Genomic DNA, 24179 nt, shown 5'->3' on the forward strand with positions numbered 1-24179 from the left:
CCCAAAGTGCTTTCCAGCCAATGAACTACTTTCGAAGTGTAGTCACTGTTGTAATGTCAAAAACGTGGCAGCTTATTTGCGCACAGCAAGATCCCACAAACAGCAATGTGATAATGACCAGATTTTAGTGATGTTGGTTGAGGGATTGATTGGCCAGAACACCAGGGAGAACCTCCCTGCTCATCTTTGAATAGTGCTGTGGGATCTTTTACATCCACCTGAAAGGGTCTTGGTTTAACGTCTCATCCAAAAGACGACACCTCCGACAGTGCAGCACTCCCTCCGTACTACACTGGAGTGTCAGACTGGCATTAAGTGCTCAAGTCTCTGGTATGGGACTTAATCCCACAACCTCCTCACTGAGCCAATGCTGACAACTCTGATAAACAGGGTACATCCTGATTTTCCATCTATCGCGGATGCAGTAAAAGTCACCTCTTGAGCTCTCCTGATGACCTTGTCTCTATAGGTATCACTCAGTGTAGTGTTACTTAGTCCATATAGACTAAAATGTCCCAGGTTCAATGCTGAGTTAGCTGATTTCAGCCAGGGCAGCAATTGCCAGCTGAGAATTGGCCGCAGCACCCGAGGGCTAGGGTGGGAGAAAAAAAAACAATCAGCCAGCATTTCCATCCCTCATCACTTTCCAGTGACCCGTTTGGAACAAGTGTACGTGGGTGCAGAGCGAGGAAAGAATCAGGCTTAACTGTGATGTCAAACCCCCTCCCCACCCCATTCTTGGCTCAGTTCCCTGACCGCACTCACTCTCTGGGTTCACACGTGGCTTGGGTGGGGGACTGCTCCTTTGGAACTGTACATTCTTTGCATTAGTCTCCCTCCCCTCTCCCCATCTCATCAGTGTCAGTGGCGAGCTATTGGCAGAGTTTGGGGACTGGTACAAGCCTGGCCGTTATGGCCATTCCTGACCCACTACCTGATTTTCTCCCTTTATTGTTAGAAACTATTATTATTCTCTACCATGACAGCCAGACATTTTTTTTCCCCAAGGCCTCAGCAGCTGTGGGGCATGAAGCTGAGTTGAGTTGAGTTGAGTTGAGTTGAAATGTCTGAGCTGAGGTTCGAACCCCATCCTCTAGTCATCATCAAAACGACCAAACTCACCTTGTGGGACTCCTCCTGAGCTCTCCTCTTCACAAGTTGCAACTCACCCCCAAAATTCTGCTGACCATATCCTGTCCCACACCATGGGCTCGATTTTCCCGGGAAATTGCAGGTACGTTGGGGGCAGCGGGACTCCGAAAATCGGGGAAATCCCGTTCAGGTTTGGAGCCCGGCTCCAACCCGCCGACTTCCGAGTTCCCCACGGATGCACCTGTGTGTGCGCGGGCGTCCTGAATCCAGAGGTCCCTCCAGCAATTAAAGCCAGCGAGATGATAGTTAAAGAGCCAAATGTACCTCATTGATACTTGTGACAGATTACGTGGTTAGAACAATTTTTAGTCATAGAGTCATAGAGTTATACGGCACGGATAGAGGCCCTTCGGCCCATCGTGTCCGCGCCGGCCATCAAGCCCTGTCTACTCTAATCCCATATTCCAGCATTTGGTCCGTAGCCTTGTATGCTATGGCATTTCAAGTGCTCATCCAAATGCTTCTTGAATGTTGTGAGGGTTCCTGCCTCCACAACCCTTTCAGGCAGTGAGTTCCAGACTCCAACCACCCTCTGGGTGAAAAAGTTCTTTCTCAAATCCCCTCTAAACCTCCCGCCTTTTACCTTGAATCTATGCCCCCTTGTTATAGAACCCTCAACGAAGGGAAAAAGCTCCTTAGTATCCATCCTATCTGTGCCCCTCATAATTTTGTACACCTCAATCATGTCCCCCCTCAGCCTCCTCTGCTCCAAGGAAAACAAACCCAATCTTCCCAGTCTCTCTTCATAGCTGAAGCGCTCCAGCCCTGGTAACATCCTGGTGAATCTCCTCTGCACCCTCTCCAAAGCGATCACATCCTTCCTGTAGTGTGGCGACCAGAACTGCACACAGTACTCCAGCTGTGGCCTAACCAGTGTTTTATACAGCTCCATCATAACCTCCTTGCTCTTATATTCTATGCCTCGGCTAATAAAGGCAAGTATCCCATATGCCTTCTTTACCACCTTATCTACCCGTTCCGCCGCCTTCAGGGATCTGTGAACTTGCACACCAAGATCCCTCTGACCCTCTGTCTTGCCTAGGGTCCTCCCATTCATTGTGTATTCCCTTGCCTTGTTAGTCCCTCCAAAGTGCATCACCTCGCACTTTTCCGGGTTAAATTCCATTTGCCACTGTTCCGCCCATCTGACCAACCCATCTATATCGTCCTGCAGACTGAGGCTATCCTCCTCGCTATTTACCACCCTACCAATTTTTGTATCATCAGCGAACTTACTGATCATATCTTTTACATTCATATCCAAGTCATTAATGTAGACCACAAACAGCAAGGGACCCAGCACCGATCCCTGTGGTACCCCACTGGCCACAGGCTTCCAGTCACAAAAACAACCTTCGACCATCACCCTCTGCCTTCTGCCACTAAGCCAGTTTTGTATCCAAAGTGCCAAGGCACCCTGGATTCCATGGGCTCGTACCTTCTTGACCAGTCTCCTGTGCGGGACTTTATCGAAGGCCTTACTGAAATCCATGTATACCACATCCACTGCGTTACCCTCATCCACACGCCTAGTCACCCCCTCAAAAAATTCAATCAAATTAGTCAGACATGATCTTCCCTTGACAAAGCCATGTTGACTGTCCCTGATTAATCCTTGCTTCTCCAAGTGGAGACTAATTTTGTCCTTCAGAATTTTTTCCAATAATTTTCCTACCACTGATGTTAGGCTCACTGGCCTGCAGTTCCCCGGTTTTTCCCTACTCCCCTTCTTGAATAATGGTACTACATTAGCGGTTCTCCAGTCCTCTGGCACATCCCCTGTGGCCAGAGAGGTTCTGAATATATGTGTTAGAGCCCCCGCAATCTCCTCCTTTGCCTCACACAGTAACCTGGGATACATTTCGTCCGGGCCTGGGGATTTATCCATTTTTAGGCCTGCTAAAACCGCCAATACCTCCTCCCACTCGATGTTAATATGTTCGAGTATATCACAGTCCCCCTGCCGTATTTCTATGTCTACATCGTCCTTCTCCATAGTGAAAACAGATGCAAAAAATTCATTTAGAACCCCTCCTACATCTGCCGGCTCCACACACAGATTGCCATTTTTGTCCCTAATGGGCCCTATTTTTTCCCTAGTCATCCTCTTACCCTTAATATACTTATAAAACATCTTAGGATTTTCCTTTATTTTGCTCGCCAGTGTTATTTCATGGCCCCTCCTTGATCTCCTAATTTCTTTTTTAAGTATCCCCCTGCACTTTTTGTACTCCTCTAGGGCTTCCTCCGTCTTTAGCCTTTTGTATCTGCCAAAAGCCCTCCTTTTTTCCCGAATCCATTCTCGTATATCCCCTGACATCCAAGGTTCCCTGGAGTTCTTGGAACCACCCTTGACCTTTACGGGAACATGTTGCCATTGTATGGTCTCAATCTCCCTTCTGAAAGACTCCCATTGCTCCGATGCGGATTTTCCTACAAGCAGCTGATCCCAGTCCATTTTGGCCAGATCCTGCCTTATCCTATTAAAATCGGCCTTCCCCCAATTTAGAACCTTTATTTCCGGCCCCTCCCTGTCCTTTTCCATGACCACCTTAAATCTCACCGAATTATGGTCACTGTCACCAAAGTGCTCACCTACTAGCACTTCTTCCACTTGGCCGGCCACATTCCCGAGAATTAGGTCCAGTACCGCCCCTCTCTTGTAGGACTTTCTACATGCTGGCTCAAAAAGCTCTCCTGGATGCACGTTAAGAATTTTGTACCCTCTAAGCCTTTTACACTCTGAGTATCCCAGTTAATATTGGGGAAGTTGAAATCCCCCACTATTATTACCCTATTATTTGCACAATTTTCTGAGATTTGCCTACATATCTGTTCCTCCATCTCCCCCTGACTGTTTGGGGGCCTATAGTACACTCCCATCAAAGTGCTTGCCCCCTTTTTGTTTTTAAGCTCCACCCATATGGCCTCATTAGAGGAACCTGCTAATATATCATCCCTCCTTATGGCAGTAATTGATTCTTTAATTAATATTGTGACCCCCCCTCCTCTTATACCTCCCCCTCTGTCTCGCCTGAAGATTCTGTACCTGGGCAGCTTTCCCATGGCTTCTGAGTCACGCCTGGTGAAACCAGGCATGAAGGGCCAGATCAGGCAAAAAGAAACAAAATAAATTAAATAAAAAACCATTGCACGAAGTTAAAACACAAAATCAACCCACCTTTCCACCCTGCTCTGATGTCTGATGTCTCCCTCTCCGATCTCCCCTTCTTCACCCCCCCCCGATGTTCCCCCGATCTCCCTTTCTTCACCCCCCCAATCTTTCCCTCCCCCCGATCTTCCCCTCCCCCCGATCTTACCCTCTCCCCCCGATCTTCCCCTCTCCCCCCCAGTCTTCCCCTCTCCCCCCCGATCTTCCCCTCTCCTCCCCCGATCTTCCCCTCTCCCCCCGATCTTCCCCTCTCCTCCCCCGATCTTCCCCTCTCCCCCCCGATCTTCCCCTCTCCCCCCCCGATCTTCCCCTCTCCCCCCTGATCTTCCCCTCTCCTCCCCCGATCTTCCCCTCTCCCCCCCCCGATCTTCCCCTCTCCCCCCTGATCTTCCCCTCTCCTCCCCCGATCTTCCCCTCTCCCCCCCGATCTTCCCCTCTCCCCCCCCCGAACTTCCCCTCTCCCCCCTGATCTTCCCCTCTCCTCCCCCGATCTTCCCCTCTCCCCCCCGATCTTCCACTCTCCCCCGATCTTCCCCTCTCCCCCCCAGTCTTCCACTCTCCCCCGATCTTCCCCTCTCCCCCCCAGTCTTCCATTCTCCCCCGATCTTCCCCTCTCCCCCCCAGTCTTCCACTCTCCCCCCGATCTTCCCCTCTCCCCCCCAATCTTCCCCTCTACCCCCAGCCTTCCCCTCTCCCCCCCGATCTTCCCCTCTCCCCCCCAGTCTTCCACTCTCCCCCCGATCTTCCCCTCTCCCCCCCAGTCTTCCCCTCTCTCCCCGATCTTCCCCTCTCCCCCCCGATCTTCCCCTCTCCCCCCCAGTCTTCCACTCTCCCCCCACTTCCATTCCAGTGCTGGATGATGTCTCGCTCTCTCTCTTTCTCTCCCCCCCTCAGCGTTGCAGCTCCTGACGGCGGCCGGCCTGTCAATCAGGCTGGCTGGTGGGCCCGAAACCCAGAGAGGATGTTAAACATCATCATTCACGATGCAATCGTGTCGGAAACGGTAAGTTTTGTTTATTCGGGTTTGCCACGCGGACCTTCACCCCCCCCACTGCCAACCCACCATCATTTCAAAATTGAGTCTCACTCCCCTACTTCGACAGCCTTCTCTGGCTCCATTTCACTCAAACACATCAATTTATAAATCCTTGTCCTCATCTACCAAGTCCCTCCATGGCCTCACTCCACCCCTCATCCAGCCCTATTTTCCTGTACGCAGTCTTCTCTCTTCCAATTCTTTGCATCTTCCTTTCGCTGCAGCCTCACCTTCAGCCATCTCTGCCCCACCCTCTCTAACCCCATCTCCCGTCAAAAGCCGACTCATAAAATATCCCTTCGATCTTGTCTTCAGCCACCACCCCTAATCCTTCTCCTTCTCTGTGTGCCAGCTATACAAAACCCTGGTTAGACCGCACCTGGAGTACTGTGAGCAGTTCTGGGCACCGCACCTTCGGAAGGACATATTGGCCTTGGAGGGAGTGCAGCGTAGGTTTACTAGAATGATACCCGGACTTCAAGGGTTAAGTCACGAGGAGAGATTACACAAATTGGGGTTGTATTCTCTAGAGTTTCGAAGGTTAAGGGGTGATCTGATTGAATTTTATAAGATATTAAGGGGAACAGATAGGGTGGATAGAGAGAAACTATTTCCGCTGGTTGGGGATTCTAGGAGTAGGGGGCACAGTCTAAAAATTAGAGCGAGACCTTTCAGGAGCGAGATTAGAAAACATTTCTACACACAAAGGGTGGTAGAAGTTTGGAACTCTCTTCCGCAAACTGCAATTGATACTAGCTCAATTGCTAAATTTAAATCTGAGATAGATAGCTTTTTGGCAACCAAAGGTATTAAGGGATATGGGCCAAAGGCAGGTATATGGAGTTAGATCACAGATCAGCCATGATCTTATCAAATGGCGGAACAGGCACGAGGGGCTGAATGGCCTACTCCTGTTCCTATGTTCCTATGTTCTTCCTATGTTTATTGATCGGTATGTGGTTGTTTTTTGTCTCGGTGATAGGTTTTGTGGTGACATTTTACTACATTAAAAGGTGCGTTATAAGTGCAGGTTGCTGTTATTTAGCAGGACAGTGTTCCCAGAATATGTCCTGTAAACATTTGAAAATAAATGAGAATGTTCCTCGTGACCTGAGGATGATAAATATGTGCCAGCTCCATTCAGTAAATACTTCCGTATCTCTGCCTTCGATAGGCTCTGGCAGTGCTGATTACCTTCATAAGTGGTTTACAAGTCTTATGTTCTTCTGTGCCCAGACTACCAAATATCTAATGATACAATGGTAAACCTGGGGAGTGTGACAAAAGGACCCCCTTGTGATTCTGTCATCCACATGTGCCCTCACATGCATTTCTGCAATCTTTCAATTGGAGGACTGAGGACAATTTGGTGAGGCAAGGCCAGATTTGAATCGTTAAACTGCTTTATTCTACAGATGGGAAGTGAGACTACAGATTGACAGTTGCAAATGAACCTCACTCACTTCAATCAATTTAATTTCTCTCTTCGAAAAATGAGAATAAATAATAATCCTGTCCCTTTCTTGGACGTTACATTTCTAGACAACTTCTAACTGCAAGACCTGAGCTGTGTAGTCGCACCAAGCCCAAGGCTAAAGCTTGGCCCTCACAGTCTCCTGTTTAAAACCTCCCCGACTCACATGAGCCTCTGCTCTTCATTTCTCTCCCTGAATCCACAGGATGTGGAAGGGACTTCAACTCCCTCACTGTTCAGGCTTGTCAACCAAACTGCTAACATCCTTCCCAAAAGTACTTTCTCAACAGACAACCCCTACCAACTACCCGAGAATACCATCTTGAGTAGATTGCCTTCTGGTAGCCTGCAGTGAGATAACTAATTACTGATTGTTATGGAAACCAATAGGGTAGTTGGTTCATTAACACATCAAACTTCGCTCAGTCTTACAGGTTTGCCTTTTAAACCTGTGAGAATTCACTGGGCACTAAATTGGGCCGTGTAGCACCTGTTGTTTTGGCGGTACACGGCCTCTCCGACATCCAAGATGACGTCTTGGGTGCGCACGCACGTTCCCAGCGTGACGTATGTCAGACGCCATCTTGGTATAGGAGTTAGCGCAGGCGCAGATAACGAACGCTGGAATCATGTAAAGTAGGGAGAAAATGGCTTCAATCAGTGTGCAACGCTGGTTTAAAGTGATAGACACAATTTTGGGATTTAATGCTCAACTCAACGCACAGTCTTAACCCCCGACCATCTGAGCGTGTCTTAGGGTGCCTGGAGGACCCCCCACCAGCGTTATGTAAAGGGACCATGCAGGATTTACAGGTTAGTGGCTGGATTGTTGCTTCTGGCTGCCGAGATATTTGTAACTGTTTTTGGAGGTCTCCTAGACTTGAATACTAGGATGCGGGGACATAGAATCATAGAATCATAGAAGTTTACAACATGGAAACAGGCCCTTCGGCCCAACATGTCCATGTCGCCCAGTTTATACCACTAAGCTAGTCCCAGTTGCCTGCACTTGGCCCATATCCCTCAATACCCATCTTACCCATGTAACTGTCCAAATGCTTTTTAAAAGACAAAATTGTACCCGCCTTTACTACTGCCTCTGGCAGCTCGTTCCAGACACTCACCACCTTTTGAGTGAAAAAATTGCCCCTCTGGACCCTTTTGTATCTCTCCCCTCTCACCTTAAATCTATGCCCCCTCGTTATAGACTCCCCTACCTTTGGGAAAAGATTTTGACTACCTTATCTATGCCCCTCATTATTTTATAGACTTCTATAAGATCACCCCTTAACCTCCTACTCTCCAGGGAAAAAAGTCTCAGTCTATCCAACCTCTCCCTATAAGTCAAACCATTAAGTCCCGGTAGCATCCTAGTAAATCTTTTCTGCACTCTTTCTCGTTTAATAATATCCTTTCTATAATAGGGTGACCAGAACTGTACACAGTATTCCAAGTGTGGCCTTACTAATGTCTTGTACAACTTCAACAAGACATCCCAACTCCTGTATTCAATGTTCTGACCAATGAAACCAAGCATGCCGAATGCCTTCTTCACCACCCTATCCACCTGTGACTCCACTTTCAAGGAGCTATGAACCTGTACTCCTAGATCTCTTTGTTCTATAACTCTCCCCAACGCCCTACCATTAACGGAGTAGGTCCTGGCCCGATTCGATCTACCAAAATGCATCACCTCACATTTATCCAAATTAAACTCCATCTGCCATTCATCGGCCCACTGGCCCAATTTATCAAGATCCCGTTGCAATCCTAGATAACCTTCTTCACTGTCCACAATGCCACCAATCTTGGTGTCATCTGCAAACTTACTAACCATGCTTCCTAAATTCTCATCCAAATCATTAATATAAATAACAAATAACAGCGGACCCAGCACCGATCCCTGAGGCACACCACTGGACACAGGCCTCCAGTTTGAAAAACAACCCTCTACAACCACCCTCTGTCTTCTGTCGTCAAGCCAATTTTGTATCCAATTGGCTACCTCACCTTGGATCCTGTGAGATTTAACCTTATGTAACAACCTACCATGCGGTACCTTGTCAAAGGCTTTGCTGAAGTCCATGTCGACCACGTCTACTGCACAGCCCTCATCTGTCTTCTTGGTTACCCCTTCAAAAAACTCATAGTCTAACATTTAGAGCCAGGACGTGCCGGAGTGAAGTTAGGAAATGCTTCTACACGCAAAGGGTGGGAGACGTTTGGAACGTTCTTCTGCAGACGGCAGTTGATGCAAGCTCATTTGTGAATGTTAAATCTGAGATTGATAGATTTCTGTGAACCAAGGGTATTAAGGGATATGGGGCTAAGGCGGGTATTTGGAGTTAGGTCACATCCACCGTGATCTCATTGAAAGGTGGAACAGGATCGAGGGGCTAAATGCCAAGGCCACTTGCTGCCTCTTGATATGCGCCACCTTCTACTGCAAAAAGGCGGGACGTGTGTCTGGGTGATGTGCCTGTCGTGGTTGAACAGCTGCCAGTGTGTGTGGCCTGTGAGTTGTGGGTGGGCGGCTTGAAACAGTGGTAATGTGTGAGGGGTGAGAGGAAGCATCTGATTGAAAGAGTTGAGTACTGATGGAAAGAGTTTATTGGTATGTGGGTGATGGGGGTGTAGTGTGTGGTGCAGTTGGTAGGAGACGCCACTTGACAGTTGACCTCATTCACCTTGACCACTTATGTCAAAGCATTGATCTTCTTCCTGCACTACATCCATGTTCATGATGCTGTGCGCCCGGCATTGACTTCATCCCCCGCTGCCTCCCACTGCCTTTTGGGAATGTGTCTGGAGGGCCTCTTGCCCCCCCACCCCCACTGTGGATATAGGATGTCCCTCCTTCTGTCCACCTCTTGCACCAAGGTCTCTAGTGCATCAGCAGAGAACCTTGGTGCACGCACTCTCGCAGGCCTGGTACAAACTCAGATCAGCACATTGGTGAGGTCTGGTGTGCAGATTGGAGGATGTGGGATTTAGTAGTGCACAACCTTTATTCAATGTTTTAACATAACTTATCAGTGTGTAAACATAGGGACGGGACCTGCATTTGTGCTTTATGTATGCGATCTCTGATCTCCGTTCAGACTTCGTGCAGACAGCAGACTGTTATTTTCAGCAAATAACAGGTACCAGCTACCTTTAAGAGATTTCTAACAGACAGCCTGCCTTTAAGAGATTGGAGCTTCTCCTGCTGGTGGAAAGTGTGAACTGCAGGGAATCCTTGCTCAACGCTGATTTCCAACGCAGATTGCAGGTAATTCCTCAGGCCTGGCAAAAGTCTGGTCCTGCCTGTGCAGGGACCATTGGGCGTGGGGCAATTTTTCCCCCACTTTGTTTTACATGACAAAACTTCAACAAAGTTCATTCCCAAATCTTTTCCCTGAAGAAAAAAATGATCATAAATCCAAAACACCAGAAGCACATTCATTATCACAACCAGCGACAATCTCCTCAGCGACCACAATCGAGACCCGAGAGGACTCAAATTCCTGAGAGACTGCTCATACAAGCACTGAGGCTACAGAATGGTATTTAATGGAGCAACTTAATGGAGCAACTTAATGGAGCTTTACACTATTAATAGATCTATATACCATTAATAGATCTATATACCATTAATGGATCTATCCACTATTAATAGATCTATCGATTATTTATAGATCTATAAACCATTAATAGATCTATACACCAGTAATGGATCTATAAACCATTAACAGATTTATACACATTAATAGATCCATACACCGTTAATAGATTTATAAGAATATAAGAAATAGGAGCAGGAGTAGGCCATACTGCCCCTCGAGCCTGCTCCGCCATTCAATAAGATCATGGCTGATCTTCGACCTCAACTCCATTTTCCCGTCCTATCCCCATATCCCTCGATTCCCTTAATGTCCAAATATCCATCGATCTCAGTCTTGAATATACTCAATGACTGAGCATCCACAGCCCTCTGGGGTAGAGAATTCCAAATATTCACAACCCTCTGAGAAATGTTTCCTCGTCTCAGTTCTAAATGGCCGACCCCTTATCTTGAGACTATGACCCCTAGTTGTAGATTCTCTCCAGCCAGGGGAAGCAGCCTCTCAGCATCGACCTGTCTAGCCCTCTAAGAATTTTATACATTTCAATGAGATCGCCTCTCATTCTTCTAAACTCCAGAGAATATAGGCCCATTCTACTCAATCTCTCTTCAAAGGACAACCCTCCCATCCCAGGAATCAATCTAGTGATCCTTTGTTGCACCCCCTCTAAAGCAGGTATATCCTTCCTTAGGTAAGGAGATCAAAACTGTACACAGTACTCCCAATGTGGTCTCACCAGAGCCCTATATAATTGCAGTAATACCTCCTTACTCTTATACTCCAACCCCCTTGCAACAAAGACTAACATACCATTTGCCTTCCTAATTGCTTGCTGTACCTGCATGTTAACTTTCTGTGATTCGTGTACAAGGACACCCAAATCCCCCTGACTACCGACATTTCTTAGTCTCTCACCTTTTAAAAAATATTCTGCTTTTCTATTCTTCCCACCAAAGTGGATAATTTCACATTTCCCCATGTTACGCTCCACCTGCCACTTTCTCACCCATTCACTTAACCTGTCTATATGCCCTTGCAGCCTCTTTACATTTTCCTCATAGCTTACTTTCCCACCGAGCTTTGTATCATCAGCAAACACAGATACATTACACTCGGTCCCCTCATGGACCCCACCAGTTACAACCTGCCAACCCGAAAATGACCCGTTTATTCCTACTCTCTGTTTTCTGTCCGTTAACCAATCCTCAATCCAGGCTAATATATTGGGCTCGATGTTACCAGGGCTGTGGGTTCACGGCGGGGGGGGGCAATTGGCCGCGTGGGTAACGCGCCCGGTGAAATCAGTCTGCCCCCCTGCGCGATCGCAGCCTAATTGGATCCACTTACCTGGTCTTCCGGGTTCCCCACTGCTGATCTGTGCGTCGGGCGGGCTGCGCATGCGCAGTAAGGTCTGTCAGCTGGAGGAGCTCTATTTAAAGGGGCAGTCCTCCATTGACTGATGCTGCAACAAATAGGAAAAATTACAGCATGGAGCAGCCCAGGGGGAAGGCTGCTCCCAGGTTTAATGATGCCTCACTCCAGGTATCATTGGATGGGGTGAGGAGGGGGAGGACAGAGATCTTCCCCCCGGCGGGCGGGAGGAAGCAGCCTGCCTCTGCCACCAAAAAGGCCTGGCTCAAGGTGGCAGAGGAGGTCACCTGCACCACCAACATATCGCCCACCTGCATACAGTGCAGGAGGCGCTGCAATGACCTAAGTAGGTCAGCCAAAGTGAGTACACTTACTCATTCCCCTTCACTCCGTCTGCCACATCACCGCCCCCACCCACATCTCCTTCTGCACTGCCAACACTACTCTGTCACATCACCCCTCACACTCACTCAAAGCTCATCCTCATCTTACCTGCACTTACTCACCTCGCCAGTACTCATCCCACCACTACCACTCAACCCAATCCTCATACAATCTCATGGCTCTATCTCATACTCACCCACTCATGCATCTCTTTCACAGTCAGCCTCACTCAACCTGCCACTACCTGTGCTGCAGCCACAGGACATGCATCACATATGTGCAGTAGGAAGCGTAAGGCAAACGTGTTGTGAGCATGAAGGGGATGCACAAGGGGGTTTGAGGGTTTGTCATGGTTTTTACTTATATTGAATTTCTGACCAACTCACATTACATATTATATTGGCACCACGACTGCCACGTCTTTGCGAATCTTGTCTGGTTTGTGCAATAATGCCCTTTCCTGAGGATCACAATGAAGACCCACACCTGATGCCACCCATTGTGTCACTGCAGAGTGGGTGTAGGTGTATTTGGAGGGCTCTTTTGTGCAGACGACTGAGAGACGTCGGCGATGTCCCCGGTGGCACCCTGGAAGGATGCGGAGGAGAAGTTGTTGAGGGCAGTGGTGACTTTGACAGCGACAGGTAAGAAGATGGTGCTCGGGCCAACCGGGAGCAGCTCGGCATGAAGGAGGCTGCAGATGTCCACGACTACATGTCGAGTGACTCTGAGCCTCCGTGTGCACTACTGCTCAGAGAGGTCCAGGAAGCTGAGCCTCGGTCTGTGGACCCTGTGGCGAGGGTAGTGCCCTCTGCGAAGCATCTCTCTCTGCGGTTTCCCTCCCTCCTGCTGTGCAGGTGGATGTGTCACAGCACTGTGTTGTGGAGCTCCACGTGTCAGAGGTGGACGGCGTGGATGGCGAGGCTGGTGAGGCTGGTGATGCTGTTCGCCCTCTGAGGAGGTCATGACTGCAGCTACGGTGGCCCCCATCCGGAAGATGTACATCTGAGGGGGTCCGCAAGGTAGGTACATGTCTCTGGACCCCGGGGTAAGTGTGCAAGCTGGTGAATTTGATTGTCAGGAGGAGGGTGGTGGAGGCCAAACTTTGTCCAAAGTGACAGAGTGACCTCCTGCAATGAGTGAGGGTCTCCCCCCAACCTGTCAAATTGACCTTTGCAGCTGCCACAGGCTGGTGGCTGCAACACGTCCATTTGAACTGGGAGTGTTTCCCCCAGTATGGGAAACAGTCCCAGTTGTTTGTAAAATCCCACCCCTCCTCACATATTCCCTTAATCAGGTCTGTTAACGACCTGAAATACCTAGAAAATACTGTTAAGTGACACCCCGCTGGCTTTAATTGCCTGCGGGAGTCCCACATGCGGGGGCTGCGCGCACGTCAGCGCGTCTGTGGGGAACCCGAAAGTGGGCAGGTTGGAGCCGGGCTCCCGACCCGATTCCCCGATTTTCAGAGCCCCCCCGCCAGGAACGCACCCAATAGCGGGTGCTAATATCGGGCCCATTACCCCCAATCCCATGAGCCCTATCTTATGTAACAATCTCTTGTGTGGCACCTTATTGAATGCCTTTTGAAAATCCAAATATACTACATCCACTGGTTCCCCTTTATCTACCATCTAGTTACACCCTGAAGAAACTCTAATAGATTTGCAAAACATAATTTCCCTTCCATAAAACCATGTTGACTCTGCCTAATCATATTATAATTTTCTAAGTCCCCTTTACTACATCCTTAATAATAGATTCCAGCATTTTCCCTACGACTGATGTCAGGCTAACTGGCCTGTAGTTCCCTGTTTTCTCTCTCCCTCCTTTCTTGAATAGCGGTGTTACATTTGCTAGTTTCCAATCCGCGGGGACCGTTCTAGAATCTAGGGAATTCTGGAAGATCAAAACCTATCAAAATCAAAACTATCTATGCAGCCAACTCTTTTAAAACCCTCGGATGTAACCATCAGGTCCAGGAGATTTGTCGGCTTTTAGTCCTATTAGTTTCTCCAGTACTTTTTCTTTACTAATCTTAATTACTTTAATTTCCTCACTCTTATTAGACCCTTAGTTCCCCACTATTTCTGGTATGTTTTTTGTGTTTTCTACTGTGAAGACAGATTCAAAATATTTGTTTAATATCTCTGCCATTTCCTTATTCCCCATTATAATTTCTCTTGTCTCAGCCTCTAAGGGACCCATGTTTACTTTCGCTAATCTCTTCCTTTTTACATACTTGTAGAAGCTCACACAATCTGTTTTTATATTTCTTGCTCGTTTTCTCTCATATTCTATTTTCTCTTCCTTTATCAATTTTTTGGTCATCCTTTGCTGATTTCTTAAACCCTCCCAATCCTCAGGCTTACTACTCTTTTTGGCAACATTATAAGCCTCTTCTTTTAATCTAATACTATCCTTAACTTCTTTAGTTACCCATGGTGGATCACCTTTCCCATGGAGTTTTTATTTCTCAATGGAATGTATATTCGTTGAGAATTATGAATTATTTCTTTAAATGTTCACATTGCTTATTTACCGTCATATTTTTTAATTTAATTTCCCAATCTACCTTAGCCAACTCGCCCCTCATACCTACATAATCGGCTTTGTTTAAATTTAAGATCCTAGTTTCAGACTTAACTACATCACTCTCAAGCTCAATGTGAAATTCTATCATATTATGATCACTCTGCCCCAGAGGATCTTTAACTATAAGATTATTAATTAACCCTGTCTCATTACACAATACTAGATCTAAAATAACCTGTTCTCTAGTTGGTTCCTCAACATGTTGTTCTAGAAAACTGTCTCAAATGCATTCCATAAACTCGTCCTACAAACGACTTTGCCAATTTGGTTTGCCCAGTCTATATGAAGATTAAAGTCCTTCATTATATTAATTTATAGACAATTATTAGATCTACACACCATTAATAGATTTATACACCATTAATGGATCTATTAACTATTAATAGATCTATACACCATTAATAGATCCATACAGCATTATGGATCTAGAAACCATTAATAGACATATAAACCATTAATAGATCCATAAACCATTAATAGATCCATACACCATTAATAGATCCATAAACCGTTAATAGATCCATACACCATTAATAGATCCATAAACCGTTAATAGATCCATACACCATTAATAGATCCATACACCATTAATGGATTTATACACCATTATTAGATCCGTAAACCATTAATAGATCCATACACCATTAATAGATCCATACATCATTAATGGATTTATCCGCCAATGAAACATCTTAGAATCATAGAATCATAGAAAGGTTACAGTACGGAAGGAGGCCATTCAGCCCATTGAGTCTGCGCCAGCTCTATGCAAGAGCAATCCAGCTAGTCCCACTCCCCCACCCTATCCATGTAGCCCTGCAAATTTTTTACTTTCAAATACTTATCCAGTTACATTTTGAAGGCCATAATTGAATCTGCCTCTACCACCTCCTGGGGCAGTGCATTCCAGATCCCAACCACTCGCTGTGTAATGAAGTTTTTCCTCATGTCACCTTTGGCTCTTTTGCCGATCACCTTTATTCTATGTCCTCTGGTTCTTGACCCTTCCACCAATGGGAAGTTTCTCTCTAAATACTCTGTCGAGACCAGTCATGATTTTGAATACCTCTATCAAATCTCCTCTCAACCTCCTCTGTTCCAAGGAGAACAACCCCAGCTTCTCCAGTCTATCCGGTCTAAAGCCCCTCATCCCTGGAATCATTCTAGTAAATCTCTTCTGCACCCTTTCAAAGGCCTTCACATCTTTCCTAAAGTGCGGTGCCCAGAACTGGACACAATACTCCAGCTGTGGCTGAATCAGATTTTATAATGTTTCATCATAACCTCCATACCTTTGTACTTAATGCCTCTATTTATAAAGCCCAGGATCCCGTATGCTTTTTTAACCGCTTTCTCAACCTGCCCTGTCACCTTCAACAATTTGTGCACATATACCCCCAGATATCTCTGTTCCTGTACCACTTTTAGAATTGTGCCCTCTAGTTTATATTGCCTCTGCTCGTTCTTCCTACCGAAATGTATCACATTGCATTTTTCTGCGTTAAATTTTATCTGCCACATGACCGCCCATGCCACCAGTCTGTCTATATCCTTTTGAAGTCTATCACTATCCTCCTCACTGTTCACTACACTTCCAAATTTTGTGTCATCTGCAATTTTGGAAATTGTGCTTTCTACGCCCAAGTCCAAGTCATTAATATATATCAAGAAAAGCAGTGGTCCCAGCACTGACTCCGGGGGAACACCACTGTACACCTCCCTCCAGTCCGAAAAACAACCGTTCACCACTACTCTCTGTTTCCTGTCTCTTAGCCAATTTTGTATCCATGTTGCTACTGCCCCCTTTATTCCTAGGGCCACAATCTTGATGATAAGCCTACCATGCGGCACCTTATCAAATGCCTTTTGAAATTCCATATACACCACATCAACTGCATTGCCCTCATCTACCCTGTCTGTTACCTCATCAAAAAACTCGATAAAAGTTAAACACGATTTGCCTTTAACAAATCCGTTCTGACTTTCCCTAATCAATCCACACTTGTCCAAATGTCTGTTAATTCTGTCCCAGATTATCGTTTCTAAAAGTTTCCCCATCACTGAGGTTAAACTGACTGGCCGATAGTTGCTGGGTTTATCCTTACACCTTTTTTTTGAACAAGGGTGTAACATTTGCAATTCTCCAGTCCTCTGGCACCACCCCCGTATCTAAGGATGTTTGGAAGATTATGGCCAGTACCTCCGCAACTTCCCCCCTTACTTCCCTCAGCAACCTAGGGTGCATCCCATCCAGACCTGGTGACTTATCTACTTTAAGTACAGCTAGCCTTTCTTCTTTATCAATTTTTAGCCATCCAGTATCTTAACTGTATCTCCCTTTACTGAGACTCTGGCAGCATCTTCTTCCTCGGTAAAGACAGATGCAATCTATATACCATTAATAGATCTATATACCATTAATGGAGCTATACACGATTGATAGATCTATATACCATGAATAGATTCATACACCGTTAATGGAGCTGTACATTGGTAATAGATCCAAGAAGACCTCAATAAACTTGCAGAATGGACGGGTAATTAGCAAATGATTTTCAATAAGAAAAGCAGAGAACTCATGCTATACTTGTACAGAACCCTGGTTAGACCACGCTTGGATTATTGCGAACAGTTCAGGTCCCCACACCATAAAAATGATATAGAGGCACTGGAGAAGGTGCAAAAAAGATTTACTTGGATGATACCAAAAATGAGAGGTTACACCTATCAGGAAAGATTGAACAGGCTGGGGCTCTTCTCTCCTGAAAAGAGAAGACTGAGGGGTGACCTGATCGAGGTCTTTAAGATTATGAAAGGGTTCGATAGGGTAGACAGAGAGAAGATGTTTCCGTTTGCGGGGGAGACCAGAAGTAGGGGCCATCAATATAAAATAGTCACGAACAAATCCAATAGGGAGTTCAGAAGAAACTTCTTTACCCAGAGAGTGGTGAGAATGTGGAACTCGCTAACACATGGAGTAGTTGAGGCAAATAGCATAAATGTATTTAAGGGGAAGCTAGATAAACACATGAGGGAGAAAGGAATAGAAGGATATGCTGATAGGGTTAGAGGCCATGAATAGATCTATACACCATTAACAGATTTATGCACTATTAATGGGAGAGGCAGAAACCTTCAACTCATTTAAAAAGTACTTGGATGTGCACTTGAAGTGCTGTAACCTACAGGGCTACAGACCAAGTGCTGGAAAGTGGGATTAAGCTGGATAGCTCTTTTTTGACCGGCACGGACACGATGGGCCAAATGGTCTCCTTCTGTGCCATAACTTTCTATGATTCTATGATTCTATAATAGATCTAGACACTATTAATAGATTCATACACCATTAATAGAGCTATACCCAAATAATAGAACTATACAGCATTAATAGAACAATACACCATTAATGGATCTATTTTATAAATGGATGAATAGATCGATATCCCTTTGATAAAGCTACACATTATTAATATATCTATGCACCATTAATAGAACTGTACATCATGAATAAAATTTTACACCAAGAATAGAACAAAACACCATTATTAGATCAATACACCATTAATAGATCCAGACACCAAAATGGAGCGACACACCCAGAGATCTAAACACCATGAATAAAACTAGACACAATTAATAGAACCAAATACCATGAATGGACCGATACACCACAAATAGATCTTCGCTCATTTAATAGATCTATGCACAATAAATAGATAAATACACCATTAATCGTTACTTATTATATAGATATAGTATCCATACACCATTTGTATATATAGACAACTCATAGATCTGTACACCATTAAGAGACCTTTACACATAGTAAAACTATATATCAAAAATTGATCTTTACCGACGTGAAGTGATTTCCAATCTCTGCGCGTAGTACTTAATATACCATAAAATCTGCAATATTTACTGTTCTATTTACTCTCTGTGTGCAGTATTTACTGTTCTATTTGCTCTCTGTGTGCAGTATTTACTGTTCTATTTACTCTCTGTGTGTGCTGTATTTACTGTTCTATTTACTCTCTGTCTGCAGTATTCACTGTTCTATTTACTCTCTGTGTGCTGTATTTACTGTTCTATTTACTCTCTGTGTGCAGTATTTACTGTTCTATTTACTCTCTGTGTGCTGTATTTACTGTTCTATTTACTCTCTGTGAGCAGTATTTACTGTTCTATTTACTCTCTGTGTGCTGTATTTACTGTTCTATTTACTCTCTGTGTGCTGTATTTACTGTTCTATTTCCTCTCTGTGTGCAGTATTTACTGTTCTATTTACTCTCTGTGTGCAGTATTCACTGTTCTATTTACCCTCTGTGTGCTGTTTTTATTGTTCTATTTACTCTCTGTGTGCAGTATTTACTGTTCTATTTACTCTCTGTGTGCTGTATTTACTGTTCTATTTACTCTCTGTGTGTGCAGTATTTACTGTTCTATTTACTCTCTGTGTGCAGCATTTACTGTTCTATTTACTCTGTGTGTGTGCAGTATTTACTGTTCTATTTTCTCTCGGTGTGCTGTATTTACTGTTCTATTTATTCTCTGTGTGTGCAGTATTTACTGTTCTATTTACTCTCCGTGTGCAGTATTTACTGTTCTATTTACTCTCTGTGTGCTGTATTTACTGTTCTATTTACTCTCTGTGTGCTGTATTTACTGTTCTATTTACTCTCTGTGTGTGCAGTATTTACTGTTCTATTTACTCTCTGTGTGCAGTATTTACTGTTCTATTTACTCCGTGTGTGCAGTATTTACTGTTCTATTTACTCTCTGTGTGCAGTATTTACTGTTCTATTTACTCTCTGTGTGCAGTATTTACTGTTCTATTTACTCTCTGTGTGCAGTATTCACTGTTCTATTTACTCTGTGTTTGTGCAGTATTTACTGTTCTATTTACTCTCTGTGTGCAGTATTTACTGTTCTATTTGCACTCTGTGTGCAGTATTTACTGTTCTATTAACTCTCTGTGTGCAGTATTTACTGTTCTATTTACTCTCTGTGTGCTGTATTTACTGTTCTATTTACTCTCTGTGTGTGCAGTATTTACTGTTCTATTTACTCTCCATGTGCAGTATTTACTGTTCTATTTTCTCCGTGTGTGCAGTATTCACTGTTCTATTTACTCTCTGTGCAGTATTTACTGTTCTATTTACTCTCTGTGCAGTATTTACTGTTCTATTTACTCTCTGTGTTCAGTATTTACTGTTCTATTTACTGTGTGTGTGCAGTATTTACTGTTCTATTTACTCTCTGTGTGCAGTATTTACTGTTCTATTTACTCTCTGTGTGCAGTATTTACTGTTCTATTTACTCTCTGTGTGCAGTATTCACTGTTCTATTTACTCTCTGTGTACAGTATTTACTGTTCTATTTACTGTGTGTGTGCAGTATTTACTGTTCTATTTACTCTCTGTGTGCAGTATTTACTGTTCTATTTACACTCTGTGTGCAGTATTTACTGTTCTATTAACTCTCTGTGTGCAGTATTTACTGTTCTATTTACTCTCTGTGTGCTGTATTTACTGTTCTATTTACTCTCTGTGTGTGCAGTATTTACTGTTCTATTTACTCTCTGTGTGCAGCATTTACTGTTCTATTTACTCCGTGTGTGCAGTATTTACTGTTCTATTTGCTCTCTGTGTGCAGTATTTACTGTTCTATTTACTCTCTGTGTGCAGTATTTACTGTTCTATTTACTCTCTGTGTGCAGTATTCACTGTTCTATTTACTCTGTGTTTGTGCAGTATTTACTGTTCTATTCACTCTCTGTGTGCAGTATTTACTGTTCTATTTACTCTCTGTGTGTGCAGCATTTACTTTTCTATTTACTCTCCATGTGCAGTATTTACTGTTCTATTTACTCCGTGTGTGCAGTATTTACTGTTCTATTTACTCTCTGTGTGCAGTATTTACTGTTCTATTTACTCTCTGTGTGCAGTATTTACTGTTCTATTTACTCTCTGTGTGCAGTATTTACTGTTCTATTTACTCTCTGTGTGCAGTATTTACTGTTCTATTTACTCTCTGTGTGCAGTATTCACTGTTCTATTTACTCTCTGTGTGCAGTATTTACTGTTCTATATACTCTCTGTGTGCAGTATTCATTGCTCTATTTACTCTCTGTGTGCTGTATTTACTGTTCTATTTACTCTCTGTGTGCAGTATTTACTGTTCTATTTACTCTCTGTGTGCAGTATTTACTCTTCTATTTACTCTCTGTGTGCAGTATTCACTGTTCTATTTACTCTCTGTGTGCAGTATTTACTGTTGTATTTAATCTCTGTGTGCAGTATTCACTGTTTTCTTTACTCTCTTTGTGCAGTATTTACTGTTCTATTTACTCTCTATGTGTGCACTATTTACTGTTCTATTTACTCTCTGTGTGCAGTATTTACTGTTCTATTTACTCTGTTTGTGCAGTATTTACTGTTCTATTTACTCTCCGTGTGCAGTATTTACTGTTCTATTTACTCTCTGTGTGCAGTATTTACTGTTCTATTTACTCTCTGTGTGTGCAGTATTTACTGTTCTATTTACTCTCTGTGTGCAGTATTTACTGTTCTATTTACTCTCTGTGTGCAGTATTTACTGTTCTATTTACTCTCTTTGTGCAGTATTTACTGTTCTGTTTACTCTCTGTGTGCAGTGTTTACTGTTCTATTTACTCTCTGTGTGCAGTATTTACTGTTCTATTTACTCTCTGTGTGCAATATTTACTGTTCTATTTACTCTCTGTGTGCAGTATTCACTGTTCTATTTACTCTCTGTGTGCAGTATTTACTGTTCTATTTACTCTGTGTGCAGTATTCACTGTTCTATTTACTCTTTGTGTGCAGTATTTACTGTTCTATTTACTCTCTGTGTGCAGTATTTACTGTTCTATTTACTCTGTGTTTGTGCAGTATTTACTGTTCTATTTACTATCTGTGTGCAGTATTTACTGTTCTAATTACTCTCTGTGTGCAGTATTTACTGTTCTATTTACTCTGAGTGCAGTATTTACTGTTCTATTTACTCTCTGTGTGCAATATTTACTGTTCTATTTACTCTCTGTGTGCAGTATTTACTGTTCTATTTACTCTCTGTGTGCAGTATTTACTGTTCTATTTTCACTCTGTGTGCAGTATATACTGCTCTATTTACTCTCTGTGCAGTATTTACTGTTCTATTTACTCTCTGTGCAGTATTTACTGTTCTATTTACTATCTGTGTGAAGTATTTACTGTTCTATTTACTGTGTGTGTGCAGTATTTACTGTTCTATTTACTCTCTGTGTGCAGTATTTACTGTTCTATTTACTCTCTGTGTGCAGTATTTACCGTTCTATTTACTCTCTGTGTGCAGTATTTACTGTTCTATTTACTCTCTGTGTGCTGTATTTACTGTTCTATTTACTGTGTGTCTGCAGTATTTACTGTTCTTTTTACTCTCTGTGTGCAGTATTTACTGTTCCATTTACTCTGTGTGTGTGCAGTATTTACTGTTCTATTTACTCTCTGTGTGTGCTGTATTTACTGTTCTATTTACTCTCTGTGTGCTGTATTTACTGTTCTATTTACTCTCTGTGTGCAGTATTTACTGTTCTATTTACTCTCTGTGTGCAGTATTTACTATTCTATTTACACTCTGTGTGCAGTATTTACTGCTCTATTTACTCTCTGTGCAGTATTTACTGTTCTATTTACTCTCTGTGCAGTATTTACTGTTCTATTTACTCTCTGTGTGCAGTATTTACTGTTCTATTTACTCTCTGTGTGCAGTATTTACTGTTCTATTTACTCTCTGTGTGCAGTATTTACTGTTCTATTTACTCTCTGTGTGCAGTATTTACTGTTCTATTTACTCTCTGTCTGCAGTATTTACTGTTCTATTTACTCTCTATGTGCTGTATTTAATGTTCTATTTACTCTCTGTGTGCAGTATTTACTGTTCTATTTACTCTCTGTGTGCAGTATTTACTGTTCTATTTACTCTCTGTGTGTGCTGTATTTACTGTTCTAATTACTCTCTGTGTGCAGTATTTACTGTTCTATTTACTCTCTGTGTGTGCTGTATTTACTGTTCTATTTACTCTCTGTGTGCAGTATTTACTGTTCTATTTACTCCGTGTGTGCAGTATTTTCTGTTCTATTTACTCTCTGTGTGCAGTATTTACTGTTCTATTTACTCTCTCTGTGCAGTATTTACTGTTCTATTTACTCTCTGTGCAGTATTTACTGTTCTATTTACTCTCTGTGTGCAGTATTTACTGTTCTATTTACTGTGTGTGTGCAGTATTCACTGTTCTATTTACTCTCTGTGTGCAGTATTTACTGTTCTATTTACTCTCTGTGTGCAGTATTTACTGTTCTATTTACTCTCTGTGTGCAGTATTCACTGTTCTATTTACTCTCTGTGTACAGTATTTACTGTTCTATTTACTGTGTGTGTGCAGTATTTAATGTTCTATTTACTCTCTGTGTGCAGTATTTACTGTTCTATTTACACACTGTGTGCAGTATTTACTGTTCTATTTACTCTGTGTTTGTGCAGTATTTACTGTTCTATTTACTATCTGTGTGCAGTATTTACTGTTCTAATTACTCTCTGTGTGCAGTATTTACTGTTCTATTTACTCTGAGTGCAGTATTTACTGTTCTATTTACTCTCTGTGTGCAATATTTACTGTTCTATTTACTCTCTGTGTGCAGTATTTACTGTTCTATTTACTCTCTGTGTGCAGTATTTACTGTTCTATTTTCACTCTGTGTGCAGTATATACTGCTCTATTTACTCTCTGTGCAGTATTTACTGTTCTATTTACTCTCTGTGCAGTATTTACTGTTCTATTTACTATCTGTGTGAAGTATTTACTGTTCTATTTACTGTGTGTGTGCAGTATTTACTGTTCTATTTACTCTCTGTGTGCAGTATTTACTGTTCTATTTACTCTCTGTGTGCAGTATTTACCGTTCTATTTACTCTCTGTGTGCAGTATTTACTGTTCTATTTACTCTCTGTGTGCTGTATTTACTGTTCTATTTACTGTGTGTCTGCAGTATTTACTGTTCTTTTTACTCTCTGTGTGCAGTATTTACTGTTCCATTTACTCTGTGTGTGTGCAGTATTTACTGTTCTATTTACTCTCTGTGTGTGCTGTATTTACTGTTCTATTTACTCTCTGTGTGCTGTATTTACTGTTCTATTTACTCTCTGTGTGCAGTATTTACTGTTCTATTTACTCTCTGTGTGCAGTATTTACTATTCTATTTACACTCTGTGTGCAGTATTTACTGCTCTATTTACTCTCTGTGCAGTATTTACTGTTCTATTTACTCTCTGTGCAGTATTTACTGTTCTATTTACTCTCTGTGTGCAGTATTTACTGTTCTATTTACTCTC

Source organism: Heptranchias perlo, unplaced genomic scaffold (assembly GCF_035084215.1).
Source record: "Heptranchias perlo isolate sHepPer1 unplaced genomic scaffold, sHepPer1.hap1 HAP1_SCAFFOLD_165, whole genome shotgun sequence".
Classification (NCBI taxonomy): domain Eukaryota; kingdom Metazoa; phylum Chordata; class Chondrichthyes; order Hexanchiformes; family Hexanchidae; genus Heptranchias; species Heptranchias perlo.